At 41.6% G+C, this 24942-nt stretch overlaps 1 long non-coding RNA gene across 1 annotated transcript; it reads left to right on the plus strand.

Moving 5' to 3' along the window:
• The first annotated feature begins 17646 nt into the window (after nucleotides 1-17646).
• Nucleotides 17647-24681, plus strand: LOC139532852 (uncharacterized). Its single transcript, XR_011666662.1, has 4 exons — nucleotides 17647-17762; nucleotides 22063-22209; nucleotides 22649-22695; nucleotides 23823-24681. It is a non-coding gene; the product is annotated as an uncharacterized lncRNA (long non-coding RNA).
• The last annotated feature ends 261 nt before the right edge of the window (nucleotides 24682-24942 follow it).

Below are 24942 nucleotides of genomic sequence, written 5' to 3' on the forward strand. Positions count from 1 at the left end.
AGAAAGGGGAGACGCTCATGAACATGATAGTCTTCGTTTTGCTCTATAACCCCCACAAATGTCCAGGGACTCATCTAAAGGTAAGAGAGTTTTGTGCCAACAGAAATAAAGGGTTAAATATGTGTAAAAAATATATATTTATTTCCTGATCTTTCTTATATCTCTTAGACACTTCAAAACCTGTCACGTTCTGACCTTTATTTCCTTTGTTTTGTCTTTATTTAGTATGGTCAGGGCGTGAGTTGGGGTGGGCAGTCTATGTGTTTTTTCTATGTTGGGGTTTTGAGTTCGGCCTGGTATGGTTCTCAATCAGAGGCAGCTGTCAATCGTTGTCCCTGATTGAGAATCATACTTAGGTAGCCTGGGTTTCACTTTTGGTTTGTGGGTGTTTGTTTCCGTGTTAGTGTTTGTCGCCACACGGTACTGTTTCGGTTTCGTTCGTTTCACGTTTATTGTTTTTGTATTTTGTAGTGTTCAGTTTATGTCTTTAAATAAACATTATGGGCACTTACCACGCTGCATATTGGTCCTCCGATCCTTCTCGCTTCTCCTCGTCAGAAGAGGAGGACGACAGCCGTTACAAAACCATATTTGTTACAATACATTTTTTAACTGTCCTTTTTGGCATTCATGAATGTGTTATTCAATGCGTTTCTATGGGTCATGTTAGTAAAGGCCAAATTCTATATTTTATCACATTTTTATTTTTGGGATACCTAAAGGGGTCCTAAAATTTGAAATCAAATAGCTAAATGATCCATTGTATGGCCTTCTTAAAACAATTCCATATGTTAGCTTAGACCCCCCCCCAGCTTAGACATGTAGGATTTTTTAAAAGCCTAATATAAATATATTTTTTCTTATAATTTCCGACATTTTGCTAGGTTATTTGTTAGTCAACTTGTCTTAGATACATGCAGCTTCTCTTCTGTCATTACTGCCCTAGAAGACTACAGTACATAAACCCTTGCGCACCAGAATAATAACATAAATGAATGAATACTTCAATCTAGTTGACATCAGTAATGTTATCTCTTTCATCTCTGCAATACCCAACCCTAAAAAAAAACGGGGATGATTTTCCATGCAAAATTTCCAAATGACGTCAGTTGGAATGGTTTAAAGGAAATTAAAAGCTGTGAAACGGCCCAACATGTTACTGATAAGATTTCAGTTCGGCTTGGATATACTAATCAGCTTTTATGATGCTGATTTTATGACACATGTTTAGGATGACACTGACAGATATTGCAGCACTGCTTCTAGCAACTTTGTAGTATTTAGTTTTTTTTGTGTGTTATTTCTTACATTATTAGCCCTGAAATGTTTTGTGTTATTACATACAGCCGGAAATAACTTTGAACTTATTCCAGAGGCTGCTCCAAAACACAGAGAAGAGGTATTCGGAGTGGACTTCTAGCCCGATTCAGGTGGCACACCATCCACTGCTTCTGAGGATATTACTCACTAATGTTCAGCCTCTGGATAATAAAGTAGACGAGTTCAGGGCGAGGATCTCCTTCCAGAGAGACATCAGGGATTGTAAAATCATTTTTTTCACAGAAACATGGCTCTCTCGGGATATACTGTCCCCGTCCATACAGCCAGCTGGGTTCTCAGTACATCGCTCAGACAGGAATAAAGAACTCCCCCAGAAGAAGAAAGGCAGGGGTGTATGTTTCATGATTAACTACTCGTTGTGATAGCAGACAGAAACTTAAGTCCTTTTGTTCACCCGACCTAAAATACCTCACAATCCAATGCCGACTGTAGAACCTCCCAAGAGAATTCTCTTCGGTTATAGTCATAACTGTGTATATTCCCCCTCATGTCGATACCACAACGACTGTGATATGTTCCTGGCAGCCTCTGAGAATAATATTGACAAATACACGGATACGGTGACTGAGTTCATCAGGAAATGTATAGGAGATGTTGTACTCACTGTGACTAGTAAAACCTCCCCAAACCAGAAACCATGGATAGATGGAAGAATTTGCGCAAAACTGAAAGCGCGAACCACCGCATTTAACCATGGCAAAGTGACTGGGAATATGGCTGAATACAAACAGTTATTCCCTCTGTAAGGCAATCAAACAGGCAAAACGTCAGTACAGAGACAAAGTGGAGTCGCAATTCAATGGCTGAGACACGAGAAGTATGTGGCAGGGTCTACAGACAATCACGGACTACAAAGAGAAAACCAGCCACGTCGTGGACTACGCCATCTTGCTTCCGGACAAGCTAAACACCTTCTTCGCCCGCTTTGAGGATAACACATTGCCACCAACGACTTTGGGCTCTCCTTCTCCGAGTAAGATATTTAAGCGTATTAACGCTCGCAAGGCTGCCGGTCCAGACGGCATCCCTAGCCGCGTCCTCAGAGCATGCGCAGACCAGCTGGCTGGAGTGTTTACGGACATATTCAATCTCTCCCTGTCCCAGTCTGCTGTCCCCACTTGCTTCAAGATGTCAACAATTGTTCCAGTACGCAAGAAAGCAAAGGTAACTGAACAAAATGACTATCGCCCTGTAGCACTCACTTCTGTCATCATGAAGTGCTTTGCTAGTTAAGGATCATATCTTACCTGACCCACTAGACCCACTTCAATTTGCTTACTGCCCCAAAAGATCCACAGACATTGCAATTGCCATCGCAGAGCACAATGCCCTATCCCATCTGGACAAGAGGAATACCTATGTACAAATGCTGTTCATTGACTATAGCTCAGCATTCAACACCATAGTACCCTCCAAGCTCATCATTAAGCTCGGGGCCCTGGGTCTGAATCCCGCTCGGTGCAACTGGGTCATGGACTTCCTGAAGGGCCGCTCCCAGGTGGTGAAGGTAGGAAACAACACCTTCACTTTGCTGATCATCAGCACAGGGGTCCCACAAGGGTGCGTGCTCAGCCCCCTCCTGTACTCCCTGTTCACCCACGACTGCGTGGCCATGCATGCCTCCAACTCAACCATTAAGTTTGCAGACAACACAACAGTAGTAGGCCTGATTACCAACAGTGACGGGACAGCTTACAGGGAGGAGGTGAGAGCACTGGGAAAGTGGTGCCAGGAAAATAACCTCTCACTCAACGTCAACAAAACAAAGGAGCTGATCGTGGACTTCAGGAAACAGCAGAGAGAGTTCGTCCCTCTCCACATCGACGGGACTCTAGTGGAGAAGGTGGAAATCTTCAAATTCCTGACGATGTGAAATGGTCCACCCACACAGACCGTGTGGTGTTCAGGAGGCTGAATAAATTTGGCTTGGCCACTAAAACCCTCCAATTTTTTTTTTTTACAGATGCACTATTGAGAGCATCCTGTTGGATTGTATCACCGCCTGGTACGGCAACCACAATTGCAGGGCTCTCCAGAGGGTGGTGCGGTCTTCCCAACGCATCACCAGGGGCATATTACCTGCCCTCCAGGACACCAACAGCACCCAATGTCACAAGAAGGCCAACAAGATCATCAAGGACATCAACCACCCGAGCCACACCTGTTCACCCCGCTATCATCCAGAAGGCAAGGTCAGTACAGGTGCATCACAGCTGGGACCGAGAGACTGAAAAACAGCTTCTATCTCAAGGCCATCAGACTGTTAAATAGCCACCACTAGCCGACTTCTCCACAGTTATGCAAACCTGCACCTTAAGAGGCTGTTGCCCTATATACATAGACTTGGAATCACTGGTCACTTTAATAATGTTTCTATAATGTTTACACATTGCTTTACTCAGTACATGTATATACTGTATTCTATTCTACTGTATTTTAGTCAATGCCACTCCGACATTGCTCGATCTAATATTTACTTTTAGATTTGTGTGGATTGTTGTGAATTATTAGCTACTACTGCACTGTTGGAGCTAGGAACACAAGCATTTCGCTACACCCACAATAACATCTGCTAAGTATGTGTATGTGACCAATATAATTTGATTTGATTTGATTGGATGAAGATAGAACCTTTACAGACGGTCCCTAACACGTATTCATTCTCTCAAGATGCTGAAATAAATTAATCATATTTCTCCACTGTGTTCTGAATTAAAATGTATATTTGGTGTATCATTTTACTACAAGAAATGCTTCATTCTGCGGGAGTTAATGTCACGATCGTCCAAGGGAGAGAGAGAGGACCAAGGCGCAGCGTGTAAAAAATACATCTTCTCTTTATTAGAAGATAACCAACGAAGCAAAAACAACAAATAGATGACCGTGAAGCTATAACCGACAAAATGCACACATGCAACCTTGACACAGACCTAGACATAGAACAGAACTAGACAATGACCCAACAAAAACCTGATGCCTATGGCTGCCTAAAATATGGCTCCCAATCAGAGACAAATGAACGACATCTGTCTCTGATTGAGAACCACTCAGGCAACCATAGACATACCTAGAAACATTCACACAACCATAGACACAGCTAGACTACTATACTAAACATAAACCCAACTACTCTAATAAACCCCCTAAACCTTACAACCACCCTAGACACTACAAAAACCACATACATTCCCCATGTCACACCCTGACCTAACCAAAATACTTAAGAAAACAAAGAATACTAAGGCCAGGGCGTGACAGTTAATATTATATTAGGAGAGATAAGTAGAGTTATGTGAGACGTTATAGACCTACAATCAGTGTACAGATTTCTGTTAACCTAATATTCCATTTAACCCATCTGAACAGTAGGCTACAGTTCCCTTAACGTGCCATATTTGATGTACCCTTGTTGTGACTCTTAAATTTGTATAGCGCCTCACAATACTCACACATAACACGTATCATCCTCTTTTACCACTTCACAAAATCTTTCCAAACATTTCTGTTCTGGCCCTTCCTACTCTTTATTTTCAACACTCCATTTCACAGCTTTCCTCTTACTGAATTCAACGACATTTCCCTTTTTGCCTCAGTGGATCAACATGAACTTTTTCTGCCCAAGTTCCCAAAAGCATTTGGCTATTGGTGTGTATTTGGCGAGCATACAGTTAGGCCCTGAAGCATAGGCTTACACACTAATGGTAGATACAAATAAATAATGATGTAGCCTAATATTGCCTATAAATAGAAATTGGACAAGAATAATACATATATGGATTTTGAATGCATTGTTTTCTATTTATTCAACCTGCCCACCCCCCACCAGCCCTTCATCCTGTCACGTTCGTTAGAATAACTGGACCAAAGCGCAGCGTGATCTGGGTTCCACATCTTTTTATTACTAGGTGAAACTCACAGCAAAACAAAAACAATACATCTCAAAACGAAACGTGAAGCTAACAATAGTGCTAACAGGCAACTATCCATAGTCAAGATCCCACCAAGCACAAAGGGGAAATGGCTGCCTAAATATGATCCCCAATCAAAGACAACGATAAACAGCTGCCTTTGATTGGGAACCATATCAGGCCAACATAGAAATATAATCACCTAGATGTCCCACCCTAGTCACACCCCGACCTAACCAACATAGAGAATAAAAAGATCTCTCTGGTCAGGGCGTGACACATCCACATAATATATATTATATAATTCATGGACTATGTTTTAAATGCTCATAAAAGTGTGGTAAATATGTAGATTTTCCTGTTTCAAAAATATATTGTTCACAACAAGCTGTTCAGTTACTTGCAGTACTACTCTGCCCCTCAGTGACGGCCATCAACAGCAGCTCCATCGCCATAGGCCGTGCGAACATTGATTGGAATGTTTTGCCAGCTATTTGCTGTGAGGGGAAACAGCCCCAATGAAATCGCAGGATTTCATAGCATAAATTATAACAGCACAAAGTAACTGGACCGTCCAAATGTGTGTCCGTTCAGTCAGAACTTCTGGGTCTCCTCTAGTCTCCCTCCAAATGAGTCTCTCGCACCAGACGGCTTACTTCCGCACATGAGACCTGATAAACTGGACAACTATATCAAACAACAGTCGAAGGACAAAGGGATACACTAGCTAGAATTGGCATGGCAAATTTTGTTGTTTCTCCCCATGCTGTTCATCAGGTTCTACTGTAGGTGACAGGGCGACATTTTGTGTGGACTAAAAAAGCATAAAACTGGGTGTATCACAAAGCACGATCAAATTAATTAGCCAGATACAGTAATTTTGAGATACATTAAGAAAGAGTTTGGTCAAATTAACCAGTTATCTACTTCTAATAAGCTTTCTAGCTAGTTAGCTCCCATGCTAATTTCAAGTCTTTTTAAACTAATATCTGACTAAGTTATTTCAGAATGAAAGTTAACTGGCTAGCGCATCATGCTTTGTGACATTGTGTTAGCTAGCTATCCCCAGTTAGCTAAATAATGTGTTTTCACTTATTGCATCTGCATGCTTGTTGCATTCTCCCTAGTGCATTTGTTCATTTGTGACATGAGCTAGCTGCTCGTTCTAAATAGTATAATCTAATCTGTTCAAAACAGTGGCAGCATGTGCAGCATTGGTCACAGATCGCTTTATGTATCTTCTCAAAGAAATTACCAATAGTTCAAAAACTTGGCATCATATTTCTGTCATGCTGCTTTGTCGACAACTCCAACCACCTTGCGCCCCTGATATTCAGTCAATCAGTGGCCGGCACTGCCTGGCAGTGATTGTAATGGAGGTTAATGACAGCTATATGACAAAACCATGAGGCTCTTCAACTTGTTTAACGACACTTAAATGTTGTATAGACCTCCTTTATCTTTTTCCTGTAAAAGCACAAAGATGTGTGTGAAACGTATAAGCATGAGATTTTGTCATGTATGCGAAAACGCGCTTCTTTAATTTAATCTAACATTAGTAGCTAGTAGCCTAGTCAAGGTTGCATCATGCAATATTGCCACACTTCAATTGTGACAGACCAAGTGGAACAAAAGTAAACCTTGAATTTGAAGGTTTAAAATATCCCTCTGGTGGCCAAGTTGACCTATTTTAAGAAATTGTTGGTAGATATAAAGTCTAAGATCTTTGATATGCTGATGCGGAATTTGTTACAGAAAATATTCACTACCAGCTGGTCAAGTTATTATAGGGCTAAATGTGCCAGGTTATCTAATGGGAACAGCTTAAATGTAGAATTTTATTACTACCTCAACAATTTTATTTGGCTGATGTGCATTTTGAGACTGAGAAAAAGTTTAAACTTAAATGTCAACTTTTTCTAATGTTCGCAAGTATGGACCCTGTGTTTCTGAGATCACAATGTGCAGAACAAGTGAAGGTGCTTCTTTTTCTGCTGCCATAGCGAATACCACTGCATTTCTAACAGCATGGGAACAAAACAAGCAAAACACTGAATTACAATGGTGGGGGAAGGCATTCACATCCACTGATAGCCTCACAGTATCAACAGACTACAAAATCCAATTACCTTATTCATACATGGAGCAATGACCTTTAGCTGTAACATTCAAATGGTCAACTCCAATATAACTCTTCCAATAAAAAGTTGCCATAAGAAAAAGTTTTCCCCCAAAAGCTTATCTTAAACTGTGGCTATATTTTCCAGGGGATCTGTTTTGAGTCCTACATAAGTCATCTGAACTACAACTCCCAAGGAGAACGGAGATCAGATACAGAGGTCCGGCATCAAAGACGGTGACACGATTTAAACGGGAAGTTCTCAGTCATCGCAGCACAGAATGCCAATCTATCTTCCCAGTGCTTGCTATATCTCCGTGCCTCATTGTTTCATCCTTCTCTCTCCCTACCCTGCTGTTTTAGGCATTCCCTCCATCTCCCTTTCTCTCACTCCCTCTTTTCTTTTCCATGTACCCCACCCTATCCCTCCCTCCCCACTCTCTCTCTCTTACATGCTGATGAGGCAGCTGTGAGGAAGCAGTGTAATAAAAAGAAGAGCTAATGAAAGGTTGTGAGGGGTCAGCATGCTCACATACCTTCACCAGACAAGGGGATGATAGGTTGACCATTCTAAGGGGACAAACTGTTTCACTTTTTGACTAGAGGGCATCCAACGTTCAAAAGGTTACAAGTAAGGGCGCAGGGTCATAACCCCCGGGTTTAGATTCCGAGTGCCCTGCGGTTCAGAGGGGAAGGGGGGTCAAAGGTTTGGTCTCCATCCTGTGTTCGGATGGGTGAACAAAGGCTGCGGGGTAAATTAACATTTAATCCTCCTTGTTTTACCTCAGTCTCAGGCTCCAGACTCACCAACGACAGTACAAACCATTTGGGACGTCAACATTTGATATGATGAATTTGTAATTCTAATTAAATATTGCAATCATGTACAGTAGACAGTTCATGGTCATATTGCGAGTACCAATATACTGAAATATTTCCAAATCACAAGGAATATTTCATTGAATTTTAAGTAGCAAGGGAATAGTAAGAGAACTAATGAAAGCTATCTTGGTTTAGCATTTCAATAGAGATGTAGTGATCCCTAAGACATTAGTAGAGAGCTTAGTTGATTCTTACTACAGCGGCCCAAATAATTAAGCAATATTAAAATTTCATCCACTTAACATCCAACAAAAATCTCACCTGACAGCAAAAATTATTGTTATTTTTCCTGTGAAGTGATTGATATGAACAGATTTTTTTTGATTTTAAACAAAACTACTTCTTACAGTAACACAAGCGTCAATGTGTTTTGCAAGTGACAAGACGTGTGTTACATCAGTCATAGTGAGTGGAATATTGAAAACCGGATGACATTAACCCCATTTCCCCCTTGGTTTTCTTGTGTATATGAGAACTGTGACAGTTCATGCAGAGCTCTACTGAAAAACAGTAGGAGTAACACTGCCATCTTGAGGAAAACTTGAGGAAAACTCCCAGTAGAGGGCCCTGCAATGCCAACTATCCAGTCCAATTTTATATGATGATACTAACAACATGAAATCCATTTTAAATGTAAAGTTATTTGAATAAATCATATGTATAAGATGTCACATGAACAGTACAAACACACAAGAGATGTCTGTAAGAAAAGCCACTTGGGTTAAATCAATAGACTTGATATACAGTTGAATTAATGTCATCATTCATAGAATTTGTGAATTCATATCTTCTGGCCAGCTGGTTGGATCTCAACTGGAGAGAATAAGTGGATAAAGCAGCAGAGATGATATATCTGTGTGTTTCCAGTAGTAGAGTAGCCTCCTCCTCCTCCTCTTCCTCCATCTCCTCCACCACCTCAGGATCAGGATTTTGTATTCTAGCAACCCGGATCAAGTTATACACCCTGTGCCAGGGATCAGTCTGACTGAAACAATGGCAGATAACTGCAGGACAGCAGCACACCGTCAGTCTGCAATGCTCAGAGTGTGGCGTTGCAGTAATGCATGGGTTTTAATGACTATCCTAAAATATTAACTGCAATCCTCGACTGTATTCTAGGCCACTCAGTAGTCACAACAGAAAACATAGCCAATATTGGGTTTATAACTTGGATTTTCATTATTTTCATTGCAGTAACTGTTATCTGAACAATGGATGGGTGTATTTATTATATATTTATCCGATTGATCGGGTTCCCGCCTACAAATATCTGGGCATCTGGATTGACAAAGACTTCATGTTTAAAAACATAAGGATAAGCTAGTTAAAAAGCTAAGATTTAAAGTGGGCTTATTTAAAAAAAAAAAAATGATCTTGCCTCTCCTTTAATTGCAGGAAGTAGATTGTACAGTCGACTTTCCTGACAGTTCTTGATTATGGTGACACCATTTACCAGATTGCAGCAGCCACTACTCTTAAACCTTTGGATTCCGTGTACCATAGCGTCATTCGTTTTATTGTTGGTGACAGTTTTAATACTCACCACTGCATCAAAAGGTTGACTGTTCCTCATTAAAGTCCCGTAGATCAATTCATTATTCCCTTTTTGTTTACAAAGCCTTACTACACAAGCTTCCAACTTACCTAACTTTGTTGCTAACGTATAAAAGAATGAGCTACCAAACCATTTCACAGGGTTGGTTAACTCTTCAGATTCCTCGGGTCTCCACAGAATTAGGTAAATCCGCTTTTAGTTTTAACGTTCCACATTTTGGAATCCCTTTCAAAATTCATTACATTTGGATTCCCTGGTGCCACTAGGGCATTTTAAAACCCTGATGTTAAATGGGTTCAACGAGGTGTGCAATTGTTTTGATTGATTGATTTAGCAACTTGTTTATGATGGCTGTGATGTTAGTGATGTTCTAATATAAATTACTTGTTATTGTATCTTGTTATATATATTTATTATCTTTTACTTTACACAATTGAAAATGAGACCCTGGTCTCAACTGGGCTCCCCTGATAAAATAAAAGTTAATACATGTATGATGTACATGACACTGCATGTGAAATCTCTTCATGGAAAACAAATTGCACCTATTCTATTCAAAACTACTTTTAAACCATTAACGTTATACTATGTTATGTGATAGACAGTATATCGTACAGTATATTGCCATGCAGAGAACAAGGCTGCTGCTATGCGTGTTGGAGTGAGAGTGATGACAAAGTAGTTTGAGTCTTGCTCCAGCAGACTAATCTAAATCCCCTCCCCAGTAGGAACCTAGCGTGAAGGCCAGGACACACAGATAGACATGCAATGCTCAGCTGGAGTCACACACACACACACACACACACACACACACACACACACACACACACACACACACACACACACACACACACACACACACACACACACACACACACACACACACACACACACACACACACACACACACACACACACACACACACACACACAGCTCTAATGAATTTACATGCAAGCCAAGCGATACGCCTATCCCTCTGAACCCTGACAAATGCATGCCTCATACATGAGTGGAGAAAAGGTGACATAAGGTGTTTATAACAACTTCATAACTTGCTACATGACACGTGACGTTAGCCCATTGAGCTAAAGCCTAGGCATCAGTTCTGGGAGCTACGACAAGTCTTCAGGTCTGAAGCGACATATCACACACATAATGTTGTATCAGTGCTGACAAAAGCAAGACGTGTTGTTCTAAATCAGGGATAGGCAATCCTAGCGGCGCCTCTCGTGACAGCGAAGAGAAAAAAATATGTTTTAAAGTTAATTTCTTTCAATTCTGCACATTTTGCCATGGGGTGCAAAGAAAATGTTGTGGTCGTTTTTAATGCACGTTTGTTGCAATTCTACATAATTTTACTATGGGGCGGAGAGATGATTTTGCAATTTTATAACTCATTTCATGCAATTCTACTAATTTTGCCATGGCGTGGAGAGAAAGAATTGCAGTTTTACAGCCAATTTCCTGCAATTCTATACATTTTGCCATGGGGGGAGGTAAATGTTTGCAGGGTGAATGGGTAAGATTTAAGTGCCTTTGAACAGGGTATGGTAGTAGGTGCTAGGCACACCGGTTTGATTGTGTCAAGAACTTCAACGCTGCTGGGGTTTTCACACTCAACAGTTTCCCGTGTGTATCAAGAATGGTCCACCACCCAAAGGACATCCAACCAACTTGACACAACTGTGGGAAACATTGGAGTCAACATGGGCCTGCATCCCTGTGGAATGCTTTCGTCAACTTGTAGTCCATTCCCAGATGAATTGAGGCTGTTCTGAGGGCAAAAGGGGGCGCAACTCAATATCAGGAAGCTGTTCCTAATGTTTTGTAAACTGTGTTTTTTGCAGTAAATTTATAGACCAAATGTTAATTATGTCTTGGGAACAGGAGTGGATTTCTTTATTTCTTTCATCTTGAGAAAATGAGAATGCGTGTGGTGTAGCCGCCCAAAATTATAGATTGTTCATGATGCATTAATTCTATTGATTTATGACATTATTTTGATGAGCAAGGCTTTATTTAGTATTCTAGAGCATCAAGGAACGACAGAAGAGACGCTGGATGTGTCTAATTATTAACAAGTTTATTAACAAATAGTCTACTTAATGTTGGAAATTATATGCAGAAAAATAACTAGACGCACCCTGTCAAAAAATCTTTCCACCATCCCTGGACAAATTAGGAATAATCTGGATGCTGTATTATTTTATAGAATCTGGCTGTAATTTCCTCCTTTGTCTTTCATCCAGATGTTGACACTGGTTTTTATCTGGCTATGATAGGGTCTCTGCAACAGAATCAGGTCAAGTCTGAGAGAGTTAGAACTATCAGGAATGATACTATTACTATCAAGGTAAGACCCAAGTGCAGACTGTGTGAAGTAACAATGTTTATTGTAACCACAGGGGGAGGCAAACGACAGGTCAAGACAGGCAGGGGTCGATAACCCAGAGCAGAGGCCAAGGTACAGGACGGCAGGCAGGCAGGCTCAGGGTCAGGTCAGGCAAAGTTTGGAAATCCACAGGTTGAGCAAAGGAACAGGACGGCAGGCAGGCTCAGGGTCAGAGACAGACAGTGGTCAGGCGGGCGGGTACAGGGTCAGGACAGGCAAAGGTCAAAAACCAGGAGGATGAGAAAAAGAGAGACTAGGGAAAACAGGAACTGAGACAAAACGCTGGTAGGCTTGAACAAACAAGACGAACTGGCAACCGACAGACAGAAAACACAGGTATATATACACAGGGGATAACGGGGAAGATGAGCAACACCTGGGGGGGGACCAGCACAAGGACAGGTGTAACAGATCAGGGTGTAACAAGAACAGGGATGGGCAACTGGTGGCCAGAGGGCTGCATGGGGTCTCAACTGACTGTTGACAGTTCCAATAATAGAATACACAAGGTGCAATTTCGACATTTGGTATTGCATCAGCAGTCACACAATTAGCCCATGTCAGCAATTTTTTATTTTATTAGTAAGTTACTCTAGCAGCCACCTATCTGGACTTGTAGTAAGCATGGTCAAATTACCGACCACAGTGGGGCCCATTGATCATCAGTAGCCTACATGTGAGGCCTACAGTCCGTGCCCAGACTTCAGTTCCTATTCCAACGTTTACTGTTTCCATCTGAACTTCAAGGGTGATAGGCATACAATGCGAAACTGAGCCTGTGCAGAATGCAAAAAACAACAGAAAATGGGATAAGATGTTTACATGCCACAGTACCAGTCTTAGATCAGCATATCCCAGGCTTCTTATTCGGGTTTCTCAACACCAGAATAGAGCTCATTCGGGTTATTGTAAACGGAATATGATGTTTATACGCATCAACTAAATAAATTATACTTGAGTACCCCGAATAATAACGGAATATTGGTGTGCATGTAAACATGGTCAATGATGCTGACTTGAGGCAGATCTGGATGAGAGAATAGGAGGGATGCAGACCAGAAATTCAACACACATGTGCCCACCATATGAGAAATATGCTGAAGTAGTGAGTGATGGAGCAGAACTACAGTTAGAGGACAAGGAGAGCAAGGACTACACAGGGGATAAACACTGAGCCTCACATCTATAATAATAATAATGTTATTTTTCTGAGGCCAACCCTCTCTGGGTCCTCTGCTTAGAGCAAATGAGCAATATAGCCTGGTGATTGAAAACAGATATGAGTCCTTGGAATGGAGAAATAATATCACTGTATTATAAACAATTGTATTTAGAGATAGATGGGATTTGTGTAATAAAGATATGGACAATATGGTTGTTTTTCTTAGTTTCTGCTGCTCTGGTCAATGGTCCTGCAAATCCCCTCTGAAACAAATACTACTTTAGGACTGAGGCTGAGCCAATGGAGTGTCTTGAATAGTATTTGTGGATAGAAAATAGGTACATTTTTAAATATAACCTTTATTTAACTAAGCAAGTCAGTTAAGAACAAATTCTTATTTACAATGACAGCCTACTCCGGACGATGCTGGGCCAATTGTGCGCCGCCCTATGGGACTCCCATTCACGGCCGGATGTGATACAGCCTGGATTCGAACCAGGCTGTGACGCCTCTTGCACTGAGATGCAGTGCCTTAGACCGCTGCGCCACTTGGGAGCCCTACTTTGACTATATGTCCATAACACATTTATTACACATCTATAAGCATTTCATGAACATGTCCCAAACACATGATTAAAGTTTAATTCAATATATCCATAGTGTATATGTAGTGCATTCATGTTATTCTATGTAAGAGTTCATATTTAGCTATCTTAATAGATGCAATATTAAGATGACAGCGTAGTTTCATCATTATGGCTGTTCTCAAAAGTGTGCTTCTGCCATACCATTGTTAGTTAGTAAATATGCCAAAAGGCCAAATTAAGTTTGAAAAATGATTCTGATACTGTATATAGCCTGTAGAGGCCTGTGACTTACATTGTAATTCTTCTCACTGAGGTCAACGGTGCATGAAGATCCCACAGGGTTGTACAGATCAAATGGTGTAATTGAGGGTTGTACGATAACTCTTTCGTAACTCATTAACAGCCCTCCTCCACATCACAATTAGGTTGGTCATACTGGTCTATAGCGCCAACGTGGTCTAAAGGCAATTCGTATAACTCCTCTACGTAAATCTGTGACACTACATTCAGTATGATATGTTACGTTATGTTACATTATGAATGGAATAGCAGCCATGCAATATCATATGAATTAGAGGACATATAGTATCATAAGTCTTATTCGGTTGTACAATAGCATACAAATTGGATCATGTAATTTGCATTGGTCTTGGAGGACGTGTAGTATTGCATGTTTTATCTGAGACGAGATTGCTTGTTGCGCTGTAACAACAAAGGATAATTACGGAGATAATCTATGTTGGCGGTTAGAGAATCTAACAACAAATGTTAGGAGAACTAAAATAACAAAGGTTAGTTGAAATGGATGAAGTTTAGGGGAAAGGTTTACTAAAAAGTTAGCTAAAATGCGACAGTTGACCCGAACATGCAACTTTTAGATGGCTAGACTGTCCTGTATTACGCCCACCCATCCTCACCGACCAACCTACTTTCATTTCTGTCTCAAGTAAATAGACCATTAATAGGTATCATATGTCTTGGAGGTGCTCAGAAATATGTAAAGTATATTGTAAGGCCAGGCTGATAACGCACACATGAAGGGTTTATGTATGAACTCTATGCTGCCAATGTAATGTAATTTATATTTTCGCATTCTTAAAGCATACATATACTTACTATGCCAAACATTAGGAACACCTTCATAATAAAGCGTTCCACAGGGATGCTGGCCCATGTGGACTCCAATGCTTCACGCAGTTGTGTCAAGTTGGCTGGATGTACTTTGGGTGGTGGACCATTCTTGAAACACAAAGGGAACTATTGAGAGTGAAAAACTCAGCAGCGTTGCATATCTTGACACGAACCAGTGCACCTGGTACCTACTACCATATCCTGTTTTAAGGCACTTAAATCCTTTGTCTTGCCCATTCACCCTCTGAGTGGCACACATACAATCCATGTCTCAGTTGTCTCAAAGCTTAACAATCCTTTTTTAACCTGTTTCATTCCCTTCATCTACACTGATTGAAGTGGATTTAACAGGTGATATCAATAAGGGATCATAGCTTTTCATGTCATGGAAAGAGCAGGTGCCCTTAATGTTTTGTATACTCAGTGTGGGCCAATGCAGCATTTAGAAACATGCCTCACTTATCAAAAGGAATATGGACACAACACAGACTGTTAAAGGAAACATGAATGGCCTTACTGAAGAGCTCAGTGACTTTCCAACAAGTCAGTTTGTCAAATGTCTGCCCTGCTAGAGCTGCCCCAGTCAACTGTAAGTGCTGTTAGGTGAAGTGGAAATGTCTAGAAGCAACAATGGCTCAGCCGTGGTGGCTGAGTGGCAGGCCACACAAGCTCACAGAACGGGACCACCGAGTGCTGAAGCACATAGCGTGTAAAAATTGTCTGTCCTAGGTTGCAACACTTACTACCGAGTTCAAAACTGCCTCTGGAAGCAACGTCAAAACTAGAACTGTTCGTCGGGAACTTCATGAATTGGTTTTCCATGGCCGAGCAGCCGCTCACAAGCCTAAGATCACCATGCGCAATGCCAAGTGTCTGGAGTGGTGTAAAGCTTACCGCCATTGGTCTCTGGAGCAGTGGGAACTGGAGGGATGAATCACGCTTCACCATCTGGCAGTCCAACGGATGAATCTGGCTTTGGCAGATGCCAGGAGAACGCTACCTGCCCCAATGCATAGTGCCAGATGTAAAGTTTGGTGGAGGAGGAATAATGGTCTGGGGCTGTTTTTCATGGTTCATTTCCCTTCCCTTAGAACCAGTGAAGGGAAATCTTAACGCTTCAGCATACAATGACATTCTAGACGATTCTGTGCTTCCAACTTTGTAGCAACAGTTTGGGAAAGGACAATAACCCTGTGAAACAAAACGAGGTCCATACAGAAATGGTTTGTTGAGATCGATGTGGAAGAACTTGACTGACCTGCACAGAGCCCTGACCCCATCGAACACCTTCGGGATGAATTGGAAAGCGGACTTCAAGCCAGGCCTAATCGCCCAAAATCAGTGCCCGACTTCACTAATGCTCTTCAAATCAAATCAAATTGTATTCGTTTATTAGTCAATATGCAACAGGTGTAGACCTTACAGTGAAATGCTTACTTACGTGCCCCTAACCAACAATGCAGTTAAAAAAAAATATATGAATAAGAAATAAAAGTAACAAGTAATTAAAGAGCAGCAGTAAAAATAACAATAGCGAGATGCTGATAGAAATTTGGTAAGACGAATTTAAGTTTCCCTTCATTAAAGTCCCCGGCTACTAAGAGCGCCGCCTCTGGGTGAGCTTTTTCCTGTTTGCTTAAGGCGGAATACAGCTCCTTCAGTGCGTTTTTGGTGCCAGCATCAGTCTGTGGTGGTATGTAGACAGCTACGAAAAAAACAGATGAAATCTCTCAAGGTAGATAGTGTGGTATACAGCTTTATCATGAGATACTCTACCTCAGGCGAGCAAAACCTCGAGACTTCCTGAGATATCGTGCACCAGCAGTTATTTACAAAAATACATAGTCCGCCGCCCCTTGTCTTAAAAGACACCGCTGTTCTATCCTGCCGGTACAGCGTTTTACCAGCCAGCTGTATGTCGATAATGTCGTCGTTCAGCTACGACTCCGTGAAGCATAAGATATTACAGTTTTGAATGTCCCGTTGGTAGTTTAATCTTCCGCGTAGGTCATCCATTTTATTTTCCAAAAATTGCACGTTTGCTAGCAGAATGGAAGGAAGTGGGGGTTTATTCGATTGCCTACGAATTTTAATAAGGTAGCCCGACCTCTGGCCCCTTTTTCTCCGCCTTCTCTTCATGCAAATGATGGGGATCTGGGCCTGTTCCCGGGAAAGCAGTATATTATTCACGTCGGGCTTAAAGTAACCATTTAAACACTTTATCACATATCTTATTATTATCTTATTAAAGTTTGACCAGAAGATCCCAACCCCCAAAAATAGCCTAAGCGTTAATTTAAATAATAATAATAATAAAAAATCCCCATAACAAAAGCAGCATGAGCTTTAGCGCTGTTTGTTTGTTTTGTGCAGCCAGCCAGCTTAAGTCAGTGCCTGCCTGTTGAGAGTGTGATTATGGGTGGCCTGCCTGGTCCGGGGCAGACCTGCCTGTTTGTGAGAGCTGTCTTGGACAGTAATGGCTCAATGTTTTCTATTGGATTATGGGAGGGATTTTAAACTGTTAGTAAGCCGTGGGGCTGTAGACAGCCTACAGAGCTCAGAAACTGTGTGTATGATCATTTGCGTATAGTGGTATGTGTCTCTACTGTTTTCCATTATCTGTGGCCGGAGGTGGAGGAGGGAGGCACAGCATCTGAAATATGAACCTCTTCTGCTTCTCTCTGGTAAGGCAAATACTACCATTAATTAACTTTCTTCTATTCCCTCTCTCTCTTTAACTTTTTTTATGGTTTCACCAAAACTCCTTGTTGCTCTGTCAAACAGAGTTGTGGCCATTTCAATTATGCCAATTCAGGAACTTAACAGGAATTCAACTGTAAAAATGTTTCAGTTGGAATTTCAGTTTACTTCCTGAATTTAAATGGAATGGACCCCAACTCTGCTGTCAGGACAGGCAGTGTTTTATATGTGTTCACTGCTCAGTCACTAGTGTTGGGGAAGCTACTCTGAAAATATAGTTTAGCAAGCTACCAATTACTTCACACTGGAAGAAGTTAAGCTACACTAAAGCGACCCTTAAAATATAGTTTATTTAACTAAAGTTACTATGATAAAGTAGTTCACTAGATCCAAACTATTTTGTTAAAAATCATCATGTGTAAATCTGAAATTGTATAGATGACAAATTGCAAGATTAGATCACTTTGGGGTCAGATGTTAACAGAATTTGTAATTTAGCCGATTGAACACAAGAACAATTTTCAAGTGAGAATTAGGCAGGTCGGACACCGAAAAATAAAGGAAGTTATTGCCTATTTTACACAGATTTTATTTTATTTTGCCAAAAGAGTAGTGTGTAGTTCCAGTAGTTAGCTACACCACTACATGGCAAAATAAAATGTTATTAACTACTGAAAACACTACCTAGATTTTATTTTTTACTAAGCCACCAACAAGCTACTGCAAAATGTAGTTAAATTACTAGTTGAACTTGCAGGTTGCTAACTCAGTAGTGTAGCAGTAGCTCAGGGATAGATAGTGTTATTTCTGTTGACGGGGATCCAAAATGGACTCTCAGGAAATTGACATAAAGGAGATTGAGCTTTCAGTTGTACTAAGCTTAGGAACATTATCAAGAGATATTTGTGTATTATGTATTGTGTATTGTCAGTCCCCGCCTGTACACCCTGTTCACTCATGACTCATGACTGCAAGGCCAGGCACAACTCCAACACCATCATTAAGTTTGCTGATGACACTACAGTGGTAGGCCTGATCACCGACAACGATGAGACAGCCTATAGGGAGGACAACAACCTCTCCCTCAACGTGATCAAGACAAAGGAGATGATTGTGGACTACAGGAAAAGGAGGACCGAGCACGCCCCCATTCTCATCAATGGGACTGTAGTGGAGCAGGTTGAGAGCTTCAAGTTCCTTGGCGCCCACATCACCAACAAACTAACATGGTCCAAGCACACCAAGACAGTCGTGAAGAGGGCACGACAAAACCTATTCCCCCTCAGGAGACTGAAAAGATTTGGCATGGTTCCTCAAATCCTCAAAGGTTTTACAGCTGCACCATCCTGACGGGTTGCATCACTGCCTGGTATGGCAACTGCTCGGGCCCTCCGAGCACAAGGCACTACAGAGTGCAGTGCTTACGGCCCAGTACATCACCGGGGCCAAGCTTCCTGCCACCCAGGACCTCTATACCAGGGCGGTATCAGAGGAAGGCCTGAAAAATTGTCAAAGACCCCAGCCACCCAAGTCATAGACTGTTCTCTCTGCTACCACATGGCAAGCAGTACTGGAGCGCCAAGTCTAGGTCCAAGAGGCTCCTAAATAGCTTCTACCCCCAAGCCCAAGCCATAAGACTCCTGAACAGATAATCAAATGGCTACCCAGACTATTTGCATTGCCCCCTCCCCCTCTGGAATGATGCTGCTACTCTCTGTTATTATCTATGCATTGTCACTTTAATAACTACCTACACGCACATATTACCTCAATTACCTCGACACCAGTGCCCTCGCACATTGACTCTGTACCGGTACCCCCTGTATATAGCCCTATTATTGTTATTTACTGCTGCTCTTTAATAATTTATTATTGTTATCTCTTACTTTTTTGGGGGTATATTCTTAAGAACAAAATCTTATTTTCAATGACGGCCTAGGAACAGTGGGTTAACTGTATTGTTCAGGAGCAGAACGACAGATTTTTGTCTTGCAACCATTTGGTTTCTAGTCCAACGCTCTAACCACTAGGCTACCCTGCCACCCCGTAAATCTACACACAATTATGGGGTATTGTGTGTAGATTTATGAGAAGAAAACATTTTTTTTAATCCATTTTAGTATAAGGATGTAACGTAACAAAATGTGGAAAGTAAATGAGTCTGAATACTTTCCATTTGCACTGTACTTGTTAGATATAGGCAAAGAGGCACACAAGACACAACCATGCTTTTGAACTCAGCAAAGCTAAAATACTCATTTTAATTACACAGTTAGACAGTCAATTTACCCTATTCACCCCACAAAATCGATTAGCAAAAAAAAGAAAAAAGCATAACTTGTAAATTGTAAAATACCTTGAAAAATGAGAAAAAGCTGATGTTTTTTGCCTGTTTGGGTTTACTGGGTGAATTAAGTTGACTTGGAGCTCCATACAACAGATCACAAGGTTATGTAGAGAGGAACGTGTCCTATTCATGAATTAGGCCAAAGTAATCGGACAAGCGTCAACATTTAATCCCCTATGCTCACTGTGTAAAGTGTCAATACAGCTACTTCATTAGTTGTTGTCACATACACTACACACTTCAGGACTTGACTTTTACAGCAGGTTTGATGGTAACCCAAGGTAGGATTTAAGGAAAGGAGGGGAAAGGGGATACCTAGTCAGTTGCACAACTGAATGCATTCAACTGAAATGTGTCTACCACATTTAACCCAACCCAATTTCTGAATCAGAGAGGTGAGGGGGTCTGCCTTAATCAACATAAACATCAGCACCCAGGGAGCAGTTGTTGTTGGGGGTTAACTGCCTTTCTCAAAGGCAGAATGGCAGATTTTTCCACCTTGCTTGGGGATTCAACCAGCGACCTTTCTGTTACTGGCCCAACGCTCTTAACCGCTTTGCTATTTGGTATTTGAGTAACTGTGTTTTATATGGGTATTTATAACAGACTTTAGGGGTTTCTGATACTAACCAACCCCAAATATGCTGAAAAAATGGTAATACTAGAATTATGCCATTCCAATCACTCAACACAGACTTGACTGAGCACAGAACTCATGGACTGTGTGTATACAGGAAGCCCAATTCTGATATTTTTTCCACTTAAGGCCTTTGCAGACTGTATGATTTTAGACGTCTTATACTACGATTTTGCCGTCCCAGACAAATGTCCAAGTTGTGGGCAAATTCTTAGGTCTTAAATGATTGTAGGACATCTTGGCTCATTCAGTGTGACAGGGTCTAGGTCTGACGATTAAGTACCGCTGTGTGTGGTTGTAGGCTCAGACAAAGTTCTGGCAGTGTCCGTGCATTGTGGCTAGTGTTACGAGCCAATCCGGGTGACTGACCAATAGGAACACGGCCAGCACTATTTTGAATAGTCAGATTTACATAATTGTTAGATTTAAACGTTTACATGCTGTGCAAGAAGAACGATTTCCCTAATAATCTTGTTCATATGACACATCTAATATCAGGCTACCTGATGGGATTTTGATAAATGCACAAAATTGCTATTCAAAATAAATGTTCTACCACAATGACCATTTTATTTTGGGAAAGTCTATTTGATTTTGAGTTCCGACAAGTTTGTATGTCAAAACTATTTCTAAGATGCATACTTTCAGTTTTTCCCAACTCACGTCACTTGCGCATTAACATAGAGTGAGGCTTGCACTGCAGGTGCCGGCACAAATACACCGCTGCAGTTGACATAGCCTACGTTGGCTAATGTAGCTTCACAAGCCAATCGCAGAGAACTGAAGGAAATCGTACAATCTGGCCAGGTTGATATATGTGCATAGAGTGGCATGGTTTGTTTAACTGTGTAATCATTGTTTTTTGTTTGACATTTTTAAGTGAAAAATCTGAGTCTCAGCATCAATCTGTTACTGTGGAATTGCCAATGGGCATAGCTTTGAACAGGAAACTAGGGTGCATCGTTCTGTTCCTTTATTTAATGAGTACTTGAGAACAGATTTCAGTCTCCTGGCCTGACCTGGCTATCCGCATCACCCCTAATTGTAAGAGTCCAGCACATAACCAAATAACATATCTAGAACTTGCTACCAGACAGGGGACTTTTCTAGTATTACCGCATGCTTTTGACAACCAATATAACACAGTAAGTAGTCATGAAACTTGGCAAATCTTGAATTTTGACCTTGGAATAAATCAATAATACCCTATGGAATAATCAATAAACCCAAGCATTCAGTATGTTTACAGTATTGTAGCCTTCCAGTCCCTGATCATGTTGCTCTCTTTCCTCTGGTCTAGGAAGGCTCAACAGAGTGTTTGTTGAGCCTGCCCTCAACAAACACCCAGTCATCCACGAAAACAGTAGTAGAGTTCCCAGTCGACACAGTAGCCCATCTTTGAGGGACAAGGGCCAAGTGGAGAGGCTCAGATCCATGTATACCCACGGTGAGTTCAACCAGATGTTCAACAAACTATCAATACACTAACTAACTATTGTAACCCAAACCCTAGGCAAGTTGTTGCATATCAATACACTTACAAGTTTAAGATTTTATAGACCACCTATAGTTGACTATCCAAATAAAGTGGGACCTAAAGTAGTATATCATACCTCAAATCAGGCCAATAGCTTCCAACACACTGACGTTATAGTCTCCAACAACAACAAACCAGTCAGACACTGCTCGTGACCTGTGACTGCAGTCTGCTGCTAAAGCTTCAGGTCACTGGATGGGTGCCTGAAGACCAAACGTTCTGTGTTAGCCTATATGAACCTCTAGGTTCATCAGGGTATTCTGAAATTATTTCAGCAGACCTACTTGTGTAACACATTACGTGTGCCAAATCAATGCAAACTGTTACATTCCATTTATTTTCTTCCCAGGAGCTGTCCGGAACTCACAAATCCCATTTGAAAAAGAAGAAGAGAAGGTGTGGAACATTTGTGTTATTTATGGCTGTCAGTCAACACATGCTGTGGTTAAAGTTAGAGTGAGGGGCTTAGTTAACTCTTGAAATTGATGCTAAGGTGTGCTGCTTATATCTCCAGGAAATAATGAGTTAATCAGGAGTTCTCAGCAGGTCCACTGTTAGCGTTTTTGTCCTTGTCCTCATGGTGGCCTTCATTCTCTAAGCCTCCAGGCAGCTGTCTGTTTGGATCTTGGTCCCTTGCTCAAACCTGTTTAGAGGGCACCTATTCTATAATTTTTATATCACAACAAGGGCATGGTTCACAGTCTTTGGCAAGAGAAAGAGACACAGGTATGGAGGACACAGGGCGAGGTGCCTCGTAAGGATCCGCCGATGGCGAGTAGGAAATCTGCCCTTCCATCAATATTACCTGCCAACATACAATCATTGGACAATAAATTAGACGAGGTATGATCACGAATATCCTACCAACGGGACATCAAAAACTATAATATCTTATGTTTCACCGAATCATGGCTGAATGACGACATGGAAAACGTTCAGCTGGCGGGATATATGATGCACTGGATAGATAGAACAGCAGACTCCGGTAAGACGGTATATTTGTAAACAACAGCTGGTGCATGAAATCTAAGGAAGACTCCAGATTTTGCTCGCTTGAAGTAGAGTATCTCATGATAAGCTGTAGACCACACTATTTGCCAAGAGAGATTTCATGATTTTTTTTCGTGGCTGTTTATTTACCACCACAGACGGATGCTGGCACTAAGACCGCACTCAGTCAGCTGTATAAGGAAATAAGCAAACAGGAAACAGCTCACCAAGAGGTGGCACTCCTAGTGGCCAGAGACCTTAATGCAGGGAAACTTAAATCAGTTTTACCTAATTTCTATCAGCATGTTAAATGCGCAACCAGAGGGAAAACATTTCTAGACCACCTTTACTCCACACACAGAGACGCGTACAAATCTCTCCCTCGCCCTCCATTTGGCAAATCTGACCATAATTCTATCCTCCCGATTCCTGCTTACAAGCAAAAATTAAAGCAGGAAGCACCAGTGACTCGGTCTATAAAAGTGGTCAGATGAAGCAGATGCTAAACTACAGGACTTGTTTTGCTTTCACAGACTGGAACATGTTCGGGGATTCATCCGATGGCATTGAGGAGTACACCACATCAGTCACTGGCTTTATCAATAAGTGCATCGAGGACGTCGTCCCCACAGTGACTGTACATACATACCCCAACCAGAAGCCATGGATTACAGGCAACATTCACACTGAGCTAAAGGGTAGAGCTGCCGCTTTCAAGGTGCGGGACTCTAACCCGGGAAGCTTATCAGAAATCCTGCTAAGCCCTCCGACGAACCATCAAACAGGCAAAGCGTCAATACAGGACTAAGATTGAATCGTACTACACCGGCCCTGACGCTCGTCGGATGTTACAGGGCCTGCAAACTATTACAGACTACAAAGGGAAGCACAGCCGCAAGCTGCCCAGTGACACGAGCCTACCAGACGAGCTAAATCACTTCTATGCTCGCTTCGAGGCAAGCAACACTGAGGCATGCATGAGAGCATCAGCTGTTCCGGACGACTGTGTGATCACGCTCTCCGTAGCTGATGTGAGTAAGACCTTTAAACAGGTCAACATTCACAAGGCCGCTGGGCCAGACGGATTACCAGGATGTGCCCTCTGGGCATGTGCTGACCAACTGGCAGGTGTCTTCACTGACATTTTCAACATACCACAAGCAGACCACCATAGACCACTATGTATGTATGACTCAACACTATACACGTCAGCTACTACAGCGACTGAAATGACTGCAACACTCAACAAAGAGCTGCAGTTAGTTTGAGAGTGGGTGGCAAGGAATAAGTTAGCCCTAAATATTTCTAAAACTAAAAGCATTGTATTTGGAACAAAACACTCACTAAACCCTAAACCTCAACTAAATCTTGTAATAAATCATGTGGAAAATGAGCAAGTTGAGATGACTAAACTGTTTGGAGGAACCCTAGATTGTAAACTGTCATGGTCAAAACATATTGATGCAGTAGTAGCTAAGATGGGGAGAAGTCTGTCTATAATAAAGCGATGCTCTGCCTTCTTAACAACACTATCAACAAGGCAGGTCTACAGGTCCTAGTTTTGTCGCACCTTGAGTACTGTTCAGTCGTGTGGTCAAGTGCCACAAAAAAAGGACTTAGGAAAATGGCAATTGGCTCAGAATAGGGCAGCAT

This window comes from Salvelinus alpinus, chromosome 1 (genome assembly GCF_045679555.1).
Source record: "Salvelinus alpinus chromosome 1, SLU_Salpinus.1, whole genome shotgun sequence".
Classification (NCBI taxonomy): Eukaryota; Metazoa; Chordata; class Actinopteri; order Salmoniformes; family Salmonidae; genus Salvelinus; species Salvelinus alpinus.